The 21,044-nt window shown below is 43.8% G+C and overlaps 1 long non-coding RNA gene across 2 annotated transcripts; it reads left to right on the top strand.

Moving 5' to 3' along the window:
- Positions 1–16,105: 16,105 nt before the first annotated feature.
- On the top strand, positions 16,106–20,812 carry LOC132591517 (uncharacterized). 2 transcript variants are annotated; one of them, XR_009557015.1, is made up of 3 exons: positions 16,106–16,235; positions 16,541–16,578; positions 18,608–20,812. It is a non-coding gene; the product is annotated as an uncharacterized LOC132591517 (long non-coding RNA). The 2 variants fall into 2 exon arrangements; XR_009557014.1 differs by having other exon boundaries at positions 16,106–16,342.
- Positions 20,813–21,044: the final 232 nt, after the last annotated feature.

Here is a 21,044-nt window from a genome sequence, read left to right as displayed (position 1 = left end):
TAAATTCTGCCATGTCACAAAAGCTTGCATTACAGCAGGCATGTCCAAAGTCTGTTTCTGGGGCTTAATCTGTCCCGTGGGTCAGTTTAATCCAGCCCCTGTTTATTTTGTGGGGTAAAATCCTAAAATAAAGCTCAACAACTTCAATCCTGAAAAAAGGTCAACAACTTTGGTTGGCCCTCAAGCATGTTTGCTTCATCAAATCTGTCCCTCTTTGGGGAAAAAAAGGTTGGACACCCCTGCATGATTACAGACATAAGGGTGGGCCTTTTCCCACCTCACCTGGGGGGCTGTCCCATCATCCTAGGATGGAGTACAATAGGCCAAGGGAGTTAGTTTAGGTGTGTGTTTGGGCTGATACTGGAGCCAAGAGCATAGAGCTTCCTGGGAAACCTAATGTGGAAGCAAAATATTCTGGTGTGTTAATGCTGTGAGACCATCCATCCTGTCCTCAGGTTGTATATATGGGTAGATAAAACCATAGCTCTCAAAGCTACCACAGGTTCCATTGACTTTCTTTCCAAGGAAACTGAAACCTTGTAAGTGCAAGAACCCTTGGAGTCTCTTGCCACTTGAAGATTGCGGGATGCAACAATGTCCTTATTAGGGTGTTAGTTCCAATAGGATCACTATTTATGCATCTCCAAAAGGGATATAGCTGTACATAACATTTGCAGATGTTAGCTTATATGAATAGATGCAAATTTTGACATTATTTTGACATGATTGTCACGTGCTGCAAACATCAAAAGCTTATAACCTATCTAAAGTATTCTCCCTGAACTCAATGGGATTAAGCTGGCACAAATGGCTGGAGTTCAGTAGCCAACAGCAATTGAACCTTGCCCACGTAGTTGTACACATGAACCTGACATGAAAGAGGATCCTCTTCACCTACCCAGTCCGCTGCACTGAAATCTTTCATTTTGTAATGCTTTGCATCTTTTCTAAAAAAAATATATGTTCCTTTTGACAAATCCCTTTCATAATTACAAAGATCTCCTTCTGAGCATTATCTGAAAATTTGGCAAGATTAGTCAAATCCATCCCTAACCATTTTCCCCCAATAGCAAATGATGAGATACCCAAGAACACAGCCCTCTATCCCTTGGTAGGTGCATGAATGCAGCTCATTAAAGTAATGGCTGTTATTGAGAGAGGCATAAGCAGATAATAATAGCACCAATTGACTGATCTCCACTTTGATCTCATGATGGACACTGTAGGGTGCTCAGATGCAAAGGAGGACACAGCTCGTGTACCATTATAACTGTGATGAAAATGAAATGAAATTAAATTATTACTATGAAGTTCTATTCCCAGAGTCTCCTGGGATGGCTCCTCTCCTCTGAGGGGACAGGTTCTTGTGGGGGGGAGGAGTCATTCTACACTTGCCGGACCAGCTGGCCAAGCAGGAAGAAATCTCTCCCCATCACTCGCCACCATTCCAGGCACACTTCCCTATGGCATCCTGTTCTGCTTTGCATTCCCTGTCAAGATTGTATTGTAACCTCACAGCTCCATGAAATAAAAAACTCAGGGATGGATATGAATAACGTATGTATTCTACATAACCTTAAACCCCAGGCCACCTCTCCTTTTGGTACCCCCTAAGGGAAATGGTTGTCTCTCTAGCTATGTTTGACTAGACTGGTGGGTGCTATCCTCCAAGAGACTCTGGGAATAGAAATTCACTGTAAGAATTTTCTTTCATTACCCAGAGGCTCCTGGAGGACAGTCTTTATGTTGGGATTTGTGGGCTTCACTGACAGGGTGGACATGGAGCGACATCATGGTTGTACTACCCTTTGCAGCACCTTCCTACTGAAGGCTGTGTCAGACAAAGCCAATTTGTGTCTGGGAAAGGTGTGCAGGAAGGTCCATGTGGCCACTCTGCTGCTTAACGAGAAAATAATAATAATAATAATAATAATAATAATAATAATAATAATAATAATAATATATTATTTATACCTCACCCATCTGGCTGGGTTTCCCCAGCCACTCTGGGCTGCTCCCAACAGAATATTAAAAATAGAATCAAACATTAAAAACTTCCCTAAACAGGGCTGCCTTCAGATATCTTCTAAAAGTCATATAGTTGTTTATTTCTTTGACATCTGATGGGAGGGCGTTCCACAGGGCAGGCACCACTACCAAGAAGTCCCTCTGCCTGGTTCCTTGTAACTTCACTTCTTGCAGTGAGGGAACCACCAGAAGGCCCTCAGCGCTGGACCTCAGTGTCTGGGTTGAACGATGGGGGTGGAGACACTCCTTCAGGTATACTGAGCCGAGGCCATTTAGGGCTTTAAAGGTCAGCACCAACACTTTGAATTGTGCTCGGAAATGTACTGGGAGCCAATGCAGATCTTTCAGGACCGATGTTATATGGTCTCGGCGGCCACTCCCACTCACCAGTCTAGCTGCTGCATTTTGGATTTTTTGCAGTTTCCGAGTCACCTTCAAGGGTAGCCCCACATAGAGCACATTGCAGTAGTCCAAGCGGAAGATAACCAGAGCATGCACGACTCTGGCGTGGGGTCTCAGCCTGCGTACCAGATGGTGGGGTCTCAGCCTGCGTACCAGATGGAGCTGGTAGACAGCTGCCCTGGACACAGAATTAACCTGCGCCTCCATGGACAGCTGTGAGTCCAAAATGACTCCCAGGCTGCGCACCTGTTCCTTCAGGGGCACAGTTACCCCATTCAGGACCAGGGAGTCTCCACCCCTGCCCACCCCCTGTCCCCCCCAGAATAGTATTTCTGTCTTGTCAGGATTCAGCCTCAATCTGTTAGCCGCCATCCATCCTCCAACCGCCTCCAGACACTCACACAGGACCTTCATTGGTTCTGATTTTAAAGAAAGGCAGAGCTGGGTATCATCTGCATTAAGGAATAAAGGAAGGGTCTGCTCATAGTATCAGGTTGTCCTGATGGAACATGCATAATTGGCGGTCAGAGGATAGGGCTCTTATCTCTGGTACCCTTATAGCTGATATGATGGCCCCCAAGAACACTGTCCTTAGGGTAAGGAGAAAAAGGTCCATTATAGCCATGGATATGAAAGATGGGCCCGTTAGTGCTGTTAGCACTATTAGGATGTCCTTACAGAGTTCACACCTTTCAGGAACCTTTGAAGTAAGGGGGGGGGGTGGAGACAGTGTGAAATCCCCTTTGCTGTCCAGGGCTGTGGCCTCTCCTCTCTCCGCAGTGGACTAATGCTGGGTCTTTCATCTAACTCCTCCCGAAAGAATTCTAGGATGCTCAAGATGTTTCTGGTGGTGGGGTCTTTCCTGCCCTTACTTCACCTGGATAGGAAGACCTTCCACATTAAAACTATATGTTCTATATGTTGACACCTTGTGTGAAGCTAGAACCATCTCCAACACCCCTCCCAAAGCTTGAAGGAGCGAGGAGTTCAGGTGGCGCTGAGAAAGAGTGTGCTTTTGGATGGGGTGGGAGGAAGAAAGAGTGAGGAGTTCAGGCAGGGTGGGGGTGCAGGGTGTGTTTGTCCTGCTTTCCCATCCAGGTTTAGCAGGTTTCTGGAGCACCACCTCAGTTTCCTGTGCATCAATAAAGCTATTATCCCCAGGGCCAGGTGCTCTTCTGTGAGGTGCAGCCCATCTCTCACCAGAAATCCTACCTCAAGGAAGTGGAGATCATGATCCAAGAAGCCAAATCCTTCCTGACGATACCACCTGTGCAGCCAGTGATTTACCTCAAGTTTTCCCCTCTCTTTTCTTGGGTGATGACCTTCAACAGGAAGGAGTGATAAAAAGACTACCTGTGCCCCAAATCTCTTTAGCTTCCTTCCCAGTGTCTCATAGTCCCTTGCTATGTGTTGCAGGCTATGTGTGACAGTATTATTTGTACCCACATGAATCAGAAAGAAGGGGTAGAGGTCAGTGGGCTTTATAAGCCTTGGCAACTTCTCCGTCACATCGTGAATCTCTGCACCCGGAAGACAGCAGGACATCCTGTTACCCAGGACATCCTGTTACCTCTGCACACTGCTGCCTCTATTCCCCTCAGTAGGGAGTCAGCTTTCACCCCCACTCATCTCCTCCTCCTCCTCCAGGGAGTAGCAGGAAGGCTGTGCCTTCCAAAGGCTGCTTGGAGTGTTCTGAGGTCTGCTTCTGTTGTCCTCGAGTCTTCCGCTCTTGTTTATTGGAGCTTATTTTGATATTACCGTATTGGGATTAATTACAAAGGCCGGAAACATTGTTTGAGTACTTCCTACTCCTTCCTCCCAGCTTGTCATCTCTAGGCTGCAATAATACAAGAGTTCTTGGGATCCAGGCTCAATTCCGCTTCCATCCCTGAGTCATAGCCATTCTCTTGTTTGCAAATGAGCATAGCTGCCAAGTTTTCCCTTTTCTCACGAGGAAGCCTATTCAGCATAAGGGAATATCCCTTAAAAAAAGGGATAACTTGGCAGCTATGAATGAGAAGCCTTTCAATGTCACCAAATATTTCATGGTTGATGGTGCCTTTGCTGCTAAACATCCTCTACTGTCATTGGATGGCCTCTAGGCAGCAAAGCCAGGCCGGAGTGACCTTCCATCCTGTAGACACTTATATCTTATTGATTTCAGTCTCCTATTTAAGCCATCACCCCAAGGCACCCTGCCATGTGAGGAACCTGGTTTCCAAACAATACTGGAGCGCTGGGGTGCCCCCTCCCCGCTGCCATGGAAGACTGTTTTCTTCAAATGAACATTTCTCTGCCTGCAAGCGGTGCATGCCATCCTCCTCTCCAGCTCTCTCAGCCTTGGCTTCTTTTCTTTGTCTATTTTTGACTCAAGTAATAGAGATGTGGCTGCCCTGACATTTTGACAACAGCAGGACTTTATAAATGAAAGATTCCACTGTCTTTTTGATTGGTTTGTTTTTAGCTTCTTTATGCTTCATCCCCTATCTGTGGAACTCAATGAAGTGCCCTTCTCATTAAGGGATGGGGCGGGGAAGAACTCATGGACATCCAATTAATCTGAATGTTGGAAGTTTCAGGACAGAGAAAAGTAGTAACTACCGGTTACTACTCACACAGTGCATAGTTAGACTAGAGAACTTCTCCCAGAGACAGTAATAACCACCAATTTATATGGCTTTAAAGGATTAGACAAACCCACAGAGCAGAGAGCTATCCATGGCTATTAAGCACAATGTCTGTGATCTGCTTCCAGAGCTGCTGGAAATTACAGGAGGGGAGAGGGCTCTTGTGCTCGGGTCCTGCTTGTGAACTTCTCACTGAGGCACCTGGTTGGCCTCTGTGAGGACAGGAGTCTGGGCTAGATGGAACACTACTAGCTTGATCCAGCAGGCTCTTCTTGTGGTCTTATGAGAGGAAACTACTCCAAAGTTTTAGGAGCCCAATTAAAATACTTATGTGCCAATGCTGGCTTAGAACTCAGCAGGCCAAATTTTTCTTCTTTTAGTACAGCTACACATTACTTTTTTTAATTTTACATAAGACATTTTAAGCGTAACTGTAAGCTTGAAAATATGAAGTGTGAACACATGGCATCAAGCATGTTCTTCTTACTTTTAGAAATCAAGCTATCTCTCCCCCCCCCAGCCTTTAAGAGACAAGGGTGGGCATACTTTACTAGCTTCAAATTCCGTGCGGTCGTTCTTTTGCTTAATGCATATCAAAGCTGGTTTGGGGTGGGAAATGCATCAAAACACAGTATTTCATAAGAGGAAACAGGATGAATACAGCACTTATTGAACCAGAAGTGAGAGCTTGCTCTAGAAAGTGGGAGAAGAGGGTGTGGAAGGGTCTGGTTGTGTATCTTGCTTGCCTTTGATTTGGTACTGAATCTAATGAACACATTTTTACTTTTCGGAAGGGGTGGTGGTGGAGGAGAACGTCAGAGGAGCCCTACTGGATCAGACCACTGCCCTATCTAGTCCAGCATCCTGTTCTCACAGTGGCCAACCAGATGCCCCAAAGAGAAGCCCACAAACAGGACTTGAGTGCAACAGCCCTCTTCTAACCTGGGATTCCCCGGTGTTCAGAGGAACCATGGAGGCAGAACACAGACCTTGTGACCAGAAGCTACTGATGGCCTCGTCCTCCGTGAGCCTGTCTAATCCTGATTTGGTGACCACTATCACTACCTCTTGTGGGACTCCAGCTGCAACTGGTCCCAGTTCTAAAGATCTAAACAAGCATGTTTCTCAAACTAGTTTATGTAGCAATCTCTGAATGGTGTAAGATTCCAGGGGCTCCAGGCATTTAGGGTTCATGGTTGTTGTTGTTGTTTGAATGAGGCACAGCAGAGACTGTGGAGTCTTTAAGATACATGGTCTTTGGTTTTTTTTACACATACTGCATATACAATCTGAGCCTTCAATGGTGGGGTTTACAGAATTAACACCACCAAGGGTCTTGTTTATCCCATAGCCACAGCCTTGGATTCAAGCAGAGATCTGGCATGTCTCTCTCTCTCTCTCTCTCTCTCTCTCTCTCTCTCTCTCTCTCTCTCTCTCTCTCTCTCTCTCTCTCTCTCTCCTTGCTTCTGGCCCATATCACTGCAACTCAGCTCTATATTCTGGCTTCATCCTTCTAACTAACCACAAGCTGGGGGAAGGCCCCCACCGATTTGCCATCTCACAAAGAGCCCCTTTTTTCTTTTCTTTTCTTTTCTTTTCTTTTCTTTTCTTTTCTTTTCTTTTCTTTTCTTTTCTCTCTCTTAATGGCCCATCACCCAGGCTATCACCTCAACACACTTGCTGGATCCATGGATTAGAAGAATCTCACATATAGCCTACCCTGTTTCCCCTATTTTAAGACGTCATAAAATAAGCCATAGCAGGATTTTTAAGCATTCAAGGAATATAAGCCATACCCCGAATATAAGACATAGTGATAGGCGCAGCAGCAATGCCGGCCGCAGCAGGAAGAGGAGGAGGAGGAGGAGGAGGAGGAAAAAAATAAGACATCCCCTGAAAATAAGCCATAGTGGTTGTTTTTTAAGGAAAAATAAATATAAGACGGTGTTTTATTTTCAGAGAAACATGGTACTAGTCAAACTCATAGTACCATTCTTATCTTGGAGCTGTTCTTGGGGAATAGGGATGCAGGTATGGAAAAGTACCCAATGGAAGATTTAAACAAGTATGAGAAACAGTTTAAACCAGAACTTTCTCAAGGTTTTGTTCACAAATTAAGCAGAGCAACCTGGCTTACAAGTGCCACAATTTGATCTATAACCAGATCTACACACCTGAGTCATAATGTAATTTAAACCCTGGAGAGCTTTGCCATTTCCAAAAAACAAAGCAACCCTTTGGAGTGCACATAGAGGGAACATTGCAGAACTTAATATATTTATCTGCCTGTACTGGAGTAACTGGAAACAGAAAACAAAACAAAGAGCCTCTGACTGGATCAATTAATGGATTGCTTGCGGTGGAGTGGAGAGGAGTGGAACAGTCTGGCTTTCGTAGGGCTGTGGAAATGAGTGTATTCAAAGACAAATTGTTTAGCAATGCAATGAGGAAGATCATGTTGTTGCAATGCCTCAAGGGGCCACCTCTCTCCATATGAACCGACCCAGACTGTGAGATTATCCTCTGAGGCCCTTCATTATGTGCCTCCTCCATGAGAGATCCAGAAGGTAGCAACACAACAACAGGCCTTTTCTGCAGTGGCTCCTCATTTGTGAAATACTCTCCCCCAGGAGGTTTGGCTGGCGCCTTCATTATACACCTTTAGGCACTAGGAGAAAATGCTCCTCTTCAACCAGGCCTTTGGCTGAACAACATCCAATGCCCATTTGAATGTGCTGTCGAATGGGGGATTAGGAACGGAGAGCCTACGGTAAGTCAACCAAACCTTATTTTATACTCGTGATAGCAAATATCCATGCCCATATTGGTAAATATTGTAAATCAGAGCACACCACAGTAATATTTCTTAAGATAAAGGTAAAGGGTAAAGGGGCCCCTAACCATCAGGTCCAGTCGTGTCCGACTCTGGGTTGCGGTGCTCATCTCGCTCTATAGGCCGAGGGAGCCGGCGTTTGTCCGCAGACAGCTTCCGGGTCATGTGGCCAGCATGACAAAGCTGCTTCTGGCGAACCAGAGCAGCGCACGGAAACGCCGTTTACCTTCCCGCTGGAGCGGTCCCTATTTATCTACTTGCACTTTGATGTGCTTTCGAACTGCTAGGTGGGCAGGAGACTGCTTAAGATAGCAGGCTTTAAATGCAACCTCTCAATCTCCTGAAAAATCACGAATGTCCTGGAGATTTGTGGTGAGTGCTTGTAAGGTAGAGTGTGAGTAATATAACTGTTTTTGCACTTGAAAAAAGGCATTAGGAAGGGGTAGCGAGGGCTGTGAGTGGTTTTCTTTTGGGGGAAGGGTGTGCTGCCTTGTACAGCTGTTCTGAAAAATATGTTTCCAGGGTAGGGCATAATCTTACCAACAAATCCACATCAGATGATAAGACCAGGTAAGACTGAAGTCAAAATGGTCTACTGAGAAGAAGAATGAAGCTTTGAGAGGACCCCCGAGGTAGGTCAAAGTGCATTTTTTAAAAAAAGAAAAAGATTGTAAAACAAAACAAGGCACACATCAGTGAATACTGAGCATGGGGAATACATATGGAATGTTGACTGTCAGCTGTCAACTGGGGTGGAATGGTCTGCTTGCAGCCATAATGAGCATAATAATTAAGAGTGACTCTTTGCCAGTGCTCTGCTTGCATACTTGCAAATAAAGCTAATATTACTGTAAGTGAGAGCCCATGGGGTGTGGTGGTCGGAGTGTTGGACTGTGACCTGGGAGAGCAGGGGTTTGAATCCCCACTCAGCCAAGAAGCTCACAGGGTGACCCTGGGCCAGTCACTGCCAGGATGGCTATGCTCAGGGTCCACAGTTGGATGCACTGATGCCTTAATACCAGTCCATCATCCCCCCACCCCAGTTGTTGGAAACCACAGGAGGGGGGGGAGTTCTTCCTGTGCTTGAGTGCTGCTTGTTAGTCTCCTGCAAGATGCATCTGCTTGGCTAGACTACATGGGTTGGAGTCTGTGGGCCACTTGCCTGATCCAGCAGGCTCTTTTTTTGTTCTTATATAAGTCACCTTGAACTCCTTGGAGGAAAAAGTGGGATATAAATGCGACAAATAAGTAAGTGTGCTCACTCTCTCTTCTACAAGAAACCAAGCCTTGCTATGCTGACCTTGTAATTTCTGACTTCTTAGAGAACTGGTGAGCTTATAATGATATTCTTCTATGGCAGATTCATCTTAACACAAATTCTGTAGGCATTTCTTTAATCATGCTGAATCCCATCCTCCACCGTGAAGCACCTTCTCACATCTCCATCACTGCATTGAAAAACCATTTCCAGGTTCCTTTCTTTATGCTAATAAATGTGTGGCTGATGAAAGGGGATAGCACCTGACAAGAAAATATATTCTGTGAATATCTGCCACACTGACTGGGAATTTCATCAAGGAGGAAAGAAATACAGGGCAGGGGATGTTTTGGACAAGCTGCCCCCGTTATGCCTCTTTCTGCAAGAACAAAGAAAGACTATTATTGCACAGCAGAAAGGAGTGGGGTCATAAATTAGTGGAGATAATTGGGAAAATAGAGGTTTGCTGAACTAAGGCTGCGGTAACATAGTGAGGGAGATTGCAAATTTTCTGGCCGGTGGTGGAAAAAACTCCTGTGCCTTTAATACTATAACAAGGGTGGGGGATGGGGAAAATAAACTTGTTAAGTTTGGTCAATCTGTAAAATCCTTGAGGGTCCCTTTCAAACCTGGGATCCTGTGTTTGTAAGGGGGTCGAATCTATAAGAGACAACCAGCTAAACCAGTTCCTTTGTTAAGGTAATGGCCTCAGCCTAGTTAAGTACTGCCATGTATTGTTGCTATAGAGACAAATGGGGGCAACCCCCCCAATACCTGCTTGGAAGCAGCATCGCATTGTAGGGTAAGTTAACAAGAGCCACAGGTTTTTTGTGTGTTTCTGACTGATGCTGGAAGCTGGAGACACAGAGTTGTGTTGTGTCCTGCTCTTTGCTGGACCCAAAACTTGGGATTTGGGGCTTTCTTGGAAACCTGATGGCAAAAACCAGATTGGCTGGAGTGCTAATGCTCTGGGTCCCTCTATCCCAGGCATCCCCAAACTTCGGCCCTCCAGATGTTTTGGACTACAATTCCCATCTTCCCCGATCACTGGTCCTGTTAGCTAGGGATCATGGGAGTTGTAGGCCAAAACATCTGGAGGGCCACAATTTGGGGATGCATGCTCTATCCTTTGCTTGTACGGTAACCTTTTGCCTGTTGTTCTCCATCCTAGAGTGATGTGGCATCTAGCCAGGTGCAGTGCATAAAGGCCCACCCATTTGTCTCTATGGCAACTTCTGAGGACATGAAAATGACAGTACTTAAGTGCCTGGCCCAGGCCATTACCTTACCAAATGAAGTGATTTGGCCAATTTAGCAGGCTTCCTTTTATACATTATAATCTCACAGGTACAGGATCACAGGTTTGGAAGGGACCAATAGTTATCACTTAGAGTGACTGACCCCTTACTATGAGAAACTGCCTTATGCAAGCCCCAGACCATTGGTCCATCTATTGTTCTCCGGGAGTGGCAGCCGCTTTCCAGGATTTCAGGCAGGTGTCTCTCCCAGCTCTACCTGGAGAAGCCATCAGGGATTGAACCCAGGACCTCCTGCTTAAAAGACAGATGTTGCTGACATTTAACTATGGCTGTTCCCCGTCATCCTTTGATAATGGGCACAGCTTCCATTGATTCACAGCCAAACTGATTCCAGGAACATTTAGCATCTTCTCCCTCTCTCCTGAATTGATGGAGAGATAAATGGGCAAGAACAAATAATGGGTTTCGCTTTGCCCAATATACTGTGAAAGGGGCTGAAGAAGTCCAGTGATCTGTCAAATTTAAATATTCTTTAGGACACCCCATTGTATTATCCTTTGTGACAAACCATTATATCATGGCAGATAACGAAAGCATTTGAATAAATGCAACTCCTTTTTATTAACTACACTCTTTGTGGAGGTTAAAATGTTCACAGTAATCTGTCAGTACAGTGAGTGAGTGGCTGAGCATTAGAAGACTGAAAATTGAATAGTACCAGAATGGTACCTTTTAAGCTATTAAGTGGGTCTGCTGTTAGCCAAAGTATCATTGGTTTATTCAGGGTGAATAACAGTTCACGGTGTACAATTTTTTTGTGATATTTCAAACCAGCTGAATTCTGTGTGACCTCTAAAGGTGCTCACAGGATAAAGATTGGGTAAAAGACCTAGCGGCTTTGCTGCTTTAACGGTGCAGCTGTGAAAAAGAGATATTACTTTGTGGAGATGGAATTTTCTTTACCCTGCAGTGTACAATGCTTGGTGTCAAAATATTTTGGCCTGACTGCAGTTCCCACAGTCTATGTTGCAGAAACTGACATGTATCTTAAGGAGATCAGCCAGTTAATTTTTTTAGTTGATTGACTGAGCAGCAACTTTCTTACTAGCTGGCCCATTGATTAAGTTTAAATCCTTTCATTATTAGCAGAATTCAAGCACAGGTGACTTTTCAGTAGGTTTACCTATGAGATCACCTTACCCCAGACACACCCACTCAGCCACTTCAATTGGCAGAAGGTGTAAATTGTTACAGGTGTCACAAATTAACCCATTCCACATTTGTAAGGATTTTAGTGTGCCTACTACTGCCTTTTAGTGTGGCAGTACCTACCCTTTGAAACTCCCTGCCTATTAACATATTTTCAGCGCCTGCTAAAATGATTTTTGTTTGCACAAGCCTACCCAGAAGTTTAGAAAGTTGATACGAGTTTTAATCTAATTTTAGTCAATTGTTTTAACTTTTTGAAAGTCTTAAATTATTGTTGTTAATTCTTCTTATTGATAGCTTTGTTGTGTTATCTTTTTGGTGTGAACAGCTTTGAGGTTTTCTTTTACATCCAAGCAGTGTATATATTTTATCAAGCAAACAAACAAATATGGGAACTCTCCACTTGCCTCCACCAAACAACTATTAAAAGTTTACCAGTCAAGCCAGTTATAAACTCGCAGCCCTAATCTCATACCCCCCAACATCCTGGGGACCAAAATTGAGATGCTTCTTTTTTGGCCCCAAGCTCTTGCGCATGTCCGAGACCAAAAAACAAACGACTTTTGTTCTGGTGCACTGTGCAAGACTGAAAGGGGAGTGTCTTCCAGTCCAGCACTCTGGTGCAAGCCAGCTGACTAATGCCAGAGCTAGTGTCTTTTAGTCTGATGCTCTGGGTTGAGCCAGCTGACTTATGCCAGAGCGGTGGACCAAAACAAAAACAAAACAGAACAATCTGGGATCCAATACAGATTTCCCTTTGTGTCACATTTCTAGGCATACATAGGTCTGAGCTTTCAAGTTCCATGTCTGAGCACTTTTTATCTTGCCCTGGTGCTTTCCCCATGGACACACACTCTTTACCACCAAACAGCATTCTGCAGAAAATCCGAATTGCCATTTGTCTTGATTCAGCATTTTATGAGAGGGTTTTCGAGGGAACCCTGGGGGCAAGGGGAAAGCACTCAGACACAGCGCTTTCAAGCACAGACCTGTGACTAGAAAGCATGGGGCAAAAGGAAAGTCAATCAATCAATATACTTTATTCGACCGATAGTCAGAAACAAAAAAACATTTCTCAATACAAAGATAAACATATAAAACTGAAGGCATCAGAGGGATACATAAAAATATAAAAATATAAAACTGAAGGCATCAGAGGGATACATAAATGGGGTATGACCGCACTACTAAACCTCCTACAGATAACCCACATCAAGACATTCAATTATACGTTTCCGACACTTGAGCGCCAGGAAGAGGAATTTAGCCACTGAGAAGGTTATTTTCCCAGTGGGCTTGTTTAGCAAATATGCTGCCTGCCATTCTCTTGGTCGGGAACTAAACTGAGATAAATACGGGTCTATAAGATATTGCCTTAAATCATTATAAAAGGGACAACTCAGTAGAATGTGTTCTGTGGATTCTACCTCACCCAAGGCACAATGGCACATTCTCTGACCGCATGGGACTCCTCCAAATCTTCCCCTCAAAACCGCCGAATCAAGGACATTCAGTCTAGCCGCAGTAATTAGTCTGCGGTATTCCACGTAGTGGATATCCGCCAGGTAACGGGCTGGTGCAGACCGATACACCTGCTCCCCTAAAAACATCCCAGATTTCACGCGGGCTATGTCCTCCTGTCTGGCGATATCCCCCAATCTCTGAGCGATCATCGCTTTAGCGTGGCTGTATGTCATGGACTCAATATAAAGGGAGGACAGACCACACTTTTGCACTTCCTCTACCACTCCCCTTTCCCATGGAGATTTAAAATTATCCCTCAGAATCAGGGGGGCCAAACCTATCGGTCTGAAACATAGTTTGAGCCATAGCCATAATTTCGCTTTCAGGGCCACATACGTAAAGGCTTGGCAACCGGTCTCCAATCTCATGTTCGCACCCGCAACAGAAGGGGGGGGGGTCCTGAGAATGGCCCTGAGGAATTGTGATTGGATAGATTCCAATCTTACAAAGTCCCTACGCGAACCCAAGACAATGCCCACCAGAAGTAGTGGGAGAACTTTCATTTTAAAGAGTCGCAGGGCAACATCTACTGTTTGTGCCTGTTTCTTGGAATACAGGGATCTAATCAACAGAGCTGCTTTAGAAGCATTTGTGGCTATATATTCAAAAGGAAAGTGTGGATGAGTCTCCATAGTTGTCAAGGCTGGAATGCTTCATAATATGTAGCCAAATTAGTTCCTCTCCATCTGCCTTTATTTTATTTTTATATATATAGATGAATTTCATGGACATATACTCTGGAAAATAAAGGGAACATATATTCCAAAAACTCTAGGGAAATTGCATGCTTTAAATTACAAATCTTTAATGAAGGCAATCCAAAAAGAGATGGGAGCAGAAAAAATCTATCTATGCTGGGCAGAATTCATTTGGTGCAAATGACGTTTCTTCCAATGTTTTCTAATTTGTTTCAGGTGCCCTCTATCCCACTTTCAACAATAACACAATAATCATCATAATAAAATGAGAGAACAGGCTTGGATCTATGTGGGTTGTAGCCCAAAATATCTGGATGAACTTAGATTGAGAAAGGTCTGCTTTGCTGGGAAACCACTGAGAATAAAACATAAGCTTTTGATAGATAAAAGGGAGAGGGGTGGATTCTCCTTGCCAGACCTCAAGACATATTACGAGGCGTGCTGTCTGACATGGATAAAAGAATGGACATCACTAAAAGACACAGACCTGTTAGATCTTGAAGGGTTCAACATATGGTTGGCACAGCTACCTGTGGTACAACAAAGTAAAAGTTCATAAAGGTTTCTTATTTCATGTAATAAGAAAACCATTATATGAAGTATGGCTAAGATATAAGAACCTACTTGAAAGAAAAACACCCAGGTGGCTGTCGCCCGTGGAGGTTCTGACTGTTAAGAAAAAGAACATGGAATCTAACTGGCTGACATATGAAGAGATATTAATTGAAACAGACAAAGGTATGAAAATAAAAACGTATGAACAACTAAAGGAAAAAGGGATAGGATGGTTACAATACTATCAGATCAATGACTTGTTTAGGGAGGATAAAAAGAATAATGGCTTTGGGGAAAAAAACCAACCAAATTTCAAATTGAGCTAGTAGAAGGTAAAGAAAAATTAATGACAAAAATGTACAATCTTCTCCTAGAGTGGAATACTAAAGACGAGGCAACATAAGAGTGTATGATAAAATGGGCAGCCGATTTTGGATACAATATCGATACAATAGCAACATACTGTTAGGCACTACACTAGTCTCTGAGTGGTGGAAAACTCCAGGGGCACCTAGGTTTAAGGAGCCATTTACCTCCTAGCTTTCATATCTCAGTTTCTAACTTTGTATGGAGGCTTACACCCAGCAGTGCCAGCTTGAATAAAATATTGAGGGGGGACGGCAGGTAAGCTCTGCACAGCATAATTGATCGCAAGGCACACACCATTTGACACACACCCATCAACTTGGGGGGTAGCACCCTCAAATATTTTATTAGGGGACAGAAAGGATCAGCCCTTGCATTAATCTTCTAAGTATCAACGTAGGCTTGTCTAAATTGTTTTGGTTTAGCAGGCACCAAAAGCAGTACAGTATGGCATGATCACATCTTACATAGGAATTCATTCTCAAACCTTTGGAACCAGGACCTCCCAGGACTTCTGGAGCCAATGCACCATGACCCCAAGATGCTCTCTCTAGATCTCAAAAGATCTTGTGGGAGCATCCGAGACCCAGTGTGCAAAAAGGGCCATGCTTCCCAGGTGAGCCACAGAACTTAAATGCTCTTTTTGTGCCAAGTTTTCCAGGTGGAAAAACAGTGTTCAAACCAGAGCTTTCCAATCTTTTCATGATGGTGACACACTTTTTAGATATGCATCATTTTGCGACACAATAATTTAGTTTTACTAGCAAGCTAGAGCTTAAAGTTCTATGCATCCCCAAACTGCGGCCCTCCAGATGTTTTGGCCTATAACTCCCATGATCCCTAGCTAACAGGACCAGTGGTCAGGGATGATGGGAATTGTAGCCACAACATCTGGAGGGCCAAGGTTTGGGGGTGCCTGGGTTAAACTAACCCCTTTCCAGCCCCCCCGGGAGGAACACAGTGAGCAATCATGCAACACACCCACACATTGCAGCCGACACACTAATGTATCAAGACACACAGTTTGGAAAGCTCTGATTTAAACTCTCTGCCTTGCTTGCGCAATTTCAACCAGCGGCTTTCAACTGCATATGGTTTAAAAGTTGAATGTGCACAAAATGTGATCATACTGTACAGTGAAGTACGCCTCTTCACACATCTAGTGAAGGCAGCTTATACCAGCAGCTTTAGGTACCTCCTTCTGCAGTCACAGGCCTATCAATCCACAAAAAAAAAATTGAACAACTGACTGCTAACTTTCTGCAGCTTCCTGTCTAGTTTCCACGCCCACAGATGCTTTCAGACCTGGTGATGTTGTTGTTTCGGGCTCCTAGCAAACACAAGCCCAAGGGATCAGCAACTGTCAGCAGGCAACTGGGATGATCTGTGCAATCAATAGAATTATTTTGCCCTCCAGCTTCACAGCAGGTTGCTTTTGTCTGGAAATCACGTTAATGTCTTCCTCATGGTGCAACGGTGGGTGACAGCGACAGCATTACAGGAGGCTGGAGGCAGTTAGTGTAGTGTGTAATAGCAGGAGTTATTCTGAATACCATCCTCGCAAGAATTTTTTTTAATATAAGGTATAAGAACTTATGTCTACTATATACATTATGAAGGTGCTTTTTGGAATTCAGACCATGGCAACAGCCCATATTTAAAAAGGCTGAAAATTGCCAATAGATACCGTACTCAAAACAACCTCTGCTGGTTTCTGAAACACCCTCTTGTGCAGTTTCAAGCTGGTTTTAGTCTAATGCAGTTCTTTCTTCTTTTTTTAGGGGAAAAAGATGGCGATACTCACCATGTTGTTGATACAGTAAGTGCCATACATTTCTTTTTTTGGGGGGGGGGGTGCTGGTACTGTGTACCCTTGAGCACCCCCAGAAAAAAACCCACCGGTCTATTGTTACATATTTTAGCTTTTAATAAGTGTTACATTATTGTTGTTAATTGTCTTAGTGAGAATTTTGTTTTATCATTTTTGTAAACTGTGACTCACTCTCTCCCCCCCACCCCTAATCAAGGGGTTTTTATACATTTTATGAAATAAAGAGCTTCTCCCCATCTTCTTTAGACTGGGAAGGGGACTATAGCTGGCAACATTAGCCTTTGTGACTGGCAAGCAGTAGAAAGCCTTTTGATTGGCCCAACATGTTATAAATACTTAGGCCTTTCATCTTTATTTGCTTAAACAAGTCAGTACTCCTTGAATGCTGTTCATTTGACTCTAAACTCCAGGTCAAGTCTCTGACTAGGTATGTGCACCAAATTCATGGGGGTTTTTTTGGTGGTTTTTTTGGGGGGAAATTGCTTATGTGAAACACAATGTAATTCACGATTTTGTGCCCTTGTTGAAGCAAGCACACATTGAGTGAGATTCAGTGAATGTTCTTGGGATTACAATGCCCTGGACCATATTCTTTTTTAAATAGTTAAAACTTTTTTCTGTAATATTAAAACCTGCTAGGTTAGCTTCCCTTTGTGCATACGCATATCTGATCTCTGTAATAAGACATCATAAAATTACGTAAATTACGTATCTGAAGAAGTGTGCATGCACACGAAAGCTCACACCTATGACAAACTTAGTTGGTCTCTAAGGTGCTACTGGAAGGAATTTATGTTTGTTTGTTTTGACTACGTCAGACCAACATGGCTACCTACCTGTAACTAGTAAACCAAAACAGGCACTGAAGTTTTCAAAAACAATGAAATCTTGTTAAAGAGAATCAAAACGCTGCACAAGAAAGTGGTTTGGGCTCAATAATTAACAAAAAAATGGATTAAATAACATGACATCATCAATTACATTGCTAGCTGTAACTTCTGGTACAGGAAAAGTCTTGTACCTTTGGCCAATGCTTTTTTTCCTGGGGGTACTCAGTGGTATGTAGTACATTACTGTACTGGCACATTTCCCCCCTAAATTGGTAAAAGTGTGGCACTTACTGTACTATAACAATTTCATGTTACAAAAAAGCACTGCCTTTGACCAATGAGGCCAGAAGGCCCAGGCATACTTGTTATCAGCTAATTGAGAAGCTGGCTGTGCCTGGGCTGCTGTTAATTATAGATGGCAAATGGAGCAGGAATCAATTAACTAGCTATTAGGGTAGAGGTCCATCTGGAAGGAAGTATACAATGCTAAGGCTTGAATGGGAATGGGGGGGGGGCAGTGCTGTTTCCTGGAAAGTGAGTCATCAACTTGCATTAATGGAAATTCCTGAGCTAGTTAACAATTCACAGACAGCACAATATCATTTGAACTAACTAGTCCCTTATTCGCATGCAGGTCCTACCTAGTGACATTTAAGCAGCTTCCTAAATTCCAGGGGCGGTTGCTCTGTTGGTTCAATTCAAAAGCCCATCTTAGTCCGGAAGCTCGGGAATTGGACATAAGAAGCAACAGCCCGTCTTCAAAACTTCTCCGGTGTTTAGAAGTTCCACCACCACCCTCCTTTTTAAAATCAGGTTGGGTAGGAATGTGGGGGAAACTTGGTTTGATTCACAATGGGCAGGGGTATTAGAAAAGAGGTTAAAGCTCTGTCCCAATATCTTGGAACAAAGAGAACCATGTACAGACTTGAGCAGCTTTGGGGAAAGGTGGGATATAAATGCAGTGAGTTAATTAATTATAGAGCCAATGTGGTGTTCAGTAGTGGTTAGAGATTTTTGCATTGTAGGGGGTTGGACTAGAATGATGACCCTCAGGGGTCCCTTCCAATTCTACGATTCTATGATTGTATCTCACTCGGTATAATTCAAATCCTGACGTTGTGTTCTTGTGGATTCACACTCTAAATTTCTGAAGTGCCTCTTTCATGCTGCACTTTTCTCTTCCGCAGTTTCTCTCTGCTTGGATTTCCCCTTTCCAAGTTATCCGACTCAGCTTCCAAGAGAATCTCCATTTGTTCCAGAAGAGGGTTTCGAGAAATCTTGTGATTGGTGTAATTTTAACGAGGGAGATGAAGGTGTCGTGCTGAACTCCACAGACATAGTGATTCCTTATTGGAAAGAGGAATGCACCCTAGTTTTGACATGATTTGGCTTATTTTCCTGTAATGCTGTTTGAATTACTCATCAAGATGATACAAACCGTTCGCTTCGCTCTCTGTGACTGCGAGTATATGATTGCTTGCTTAGTGGATGACTGTGAAATGTTCACATGGGTCCTTTAAAAATTCATCAGATATTGCTATCAAATCTGGCTGCAAAAAGAGGAGCAGAAAAATGTGTAAAAGGCAGAAAGACACCAAGACAGGGAAGAGGCATCTTATTGCCAATATTATTTCTTAGCAATTATTGCCAATATTATTTCTTGGCTATTCTTCAGAAGCAGAAGCAGATGCAGAAGCTCTCTTCAGAATCCCAGAAAAGCAGGAAGAAATAACAGAGCGATTGAAAGTACAACATATTCTGTTCTGAAGTGTTACTCACAGACAAGCCACAGGCTCCAAGTTTAGGGCGAACCTAGATGAGATGATGGTGGGAGATCAGATCTTCCATAGTTTTATAAGGATAAATGCAGCTGTCTAGGCTGTCATTCAAATCAGGGTATGGATCAATATATCTCTATCTCTATCTATTGTTATAGATTTGGGATAGGGAATCTCCCAGACATAGCCAGGATTTGCTCTTTGAAAATGGCATCCTAGCGGAATTTTTGGAAAGCGGCTAAAATGTCCCAAAAACCCTGGGCATAAGTGTTGATTTTGCAAAAAGCTCAACAACTATTGTGTCTGGATTTTCACTTTTTGAAATATAGCAACCCTAGGTTTTTTTTTTTGGGGGGGGGACTCCCTGTACCAGGGATGGTGGGAATTGTAGTTCAAAAACAGCTGGAGATCCAAGTTTGGAAAGTCCTACACTAAACCCTGGAAATCAATAAATGCTAGTTTCCTGGTAAGGTGATAACCCTAGGTCAGGCATAGGCAAACTCAGCCCTCCAGATGTTTTGAGACTACAATTCCCATCATCCCTGACCACTGGTCCTGTTACTTAGGGATGATGGGTGTTGTAGTCCCAAAACATCTGGAGGGATGAGTTTGTCTATGCCTGCCTAGGTAATTAAGGGAACAAAGGAAGTGACTCTGTGCCAGACAGCAAATAAGTGGTCCGTATCCCTCAACTTACTGGGAGTTAGAAAGAAAGAGGCCAGAGTTGAGAGTTGAGTTGTGTGAGCTGGAAGCTGGCAAGGTTGCAGGCTAGGCAGCTGGGAGACAGGCCTATGCCTGATTTCTCTTGGAGTCCAGGGTTGTGGCTATGGGAGAAGCAAGACCCTCTTGGGGCATTAATGCTGTGAAACCCTCCATCGTAGGCTCAGGTTGTATATATGTGTGTAAATAAACCATATACTGTATCCCAAAGACAACACTGTCTCTACTGTCCCTCATTTGAAAAGAAGCATGAATCCTGCGTAAGTGCCTGGAACCCCTGGAATCTTGCACTGCTTGGAATTTGGGGTGGCATCCAATAATATGTTCAAAGGGACCATATACATGCTTGTCATATGTGCACATCAGTTTTCCTGAAAGCCCAGCTCCACCAGGCATCCCCTGCCCCTGAACTGGGCCAGCTGGTCAGTATAAAAATAACTGTTTAAGGATTGGATTTTCCTCCCCTCTTCCCTCCCTGCTCCCTCTTCCTTGTGTGTCATGCCTTTTAAAGGTTGTAAGCCTATGGACAGGGAATGTCCTGTTTGATTATAGGTAAGCTTCTCCAGGTACAAATACTCCAAATAAATAAATAACATGGAACCAGACTATTGATCCATCCAGCTCAGTGATGCTGACTGTCAGCAGTTCTCTCAGGCAGGGGACATTCCCAGCTCTAACATTTGGGGACTGAACCTGGGACCTTCTGCATGCAAAGCAGAAGTTTTAGATGCTCTACCATAGAGCTACATCCTTTTCCTGCCATTAAATTTTCAATGACCTTTAACAGTCTTATGCCACGTGTATGAATGTTCCACCCCTTAATTCAAGTGCAAATCATGTTTTTATCATTTACTGTAATACGTAATTGAAATAAATGATTTTATTATCCTGTCAGTACTGTCCTTGTAGGTGTCATTAGACCCATCTCTCTTGAAGTTTGGGACCTTCTGATCACACTTACAGTGTGGTGTAGTGGTTAAGAGCGGTAGACTTGTAATCTGGTGAACCGGGTTCGCTTCCCCGCTCCTCCACATGCAGCTGCTGGGTGACCTTGGGCTAGTCACACTTCTTTGAGGTCTCTCAGCCCCACCCACCTCACAGAGCGTTTGTTGTGGGGGAGGAAGGG

The sequence above is a fragment of the Zootoca vivipara genome, chromosome Z (genome assembly GCF_963506605.1).
Source record: "Zootoca vivipara chromosome Z, rZooViv1.1, whole genome shotgun sequence".
NCBI classification, from domain to species: domain Eukaryota; kingdom Metazoa; phylum Chordata; class Lepidosauria; order Squamata; family Lacertidae; genus Zootoca; species Zootoca vivipara.
The sequence above is the reverse complement of the archived record's forward strand: the minus strand, read 5'-3'. Positions and strand labels throughout refer to the sequence as shown.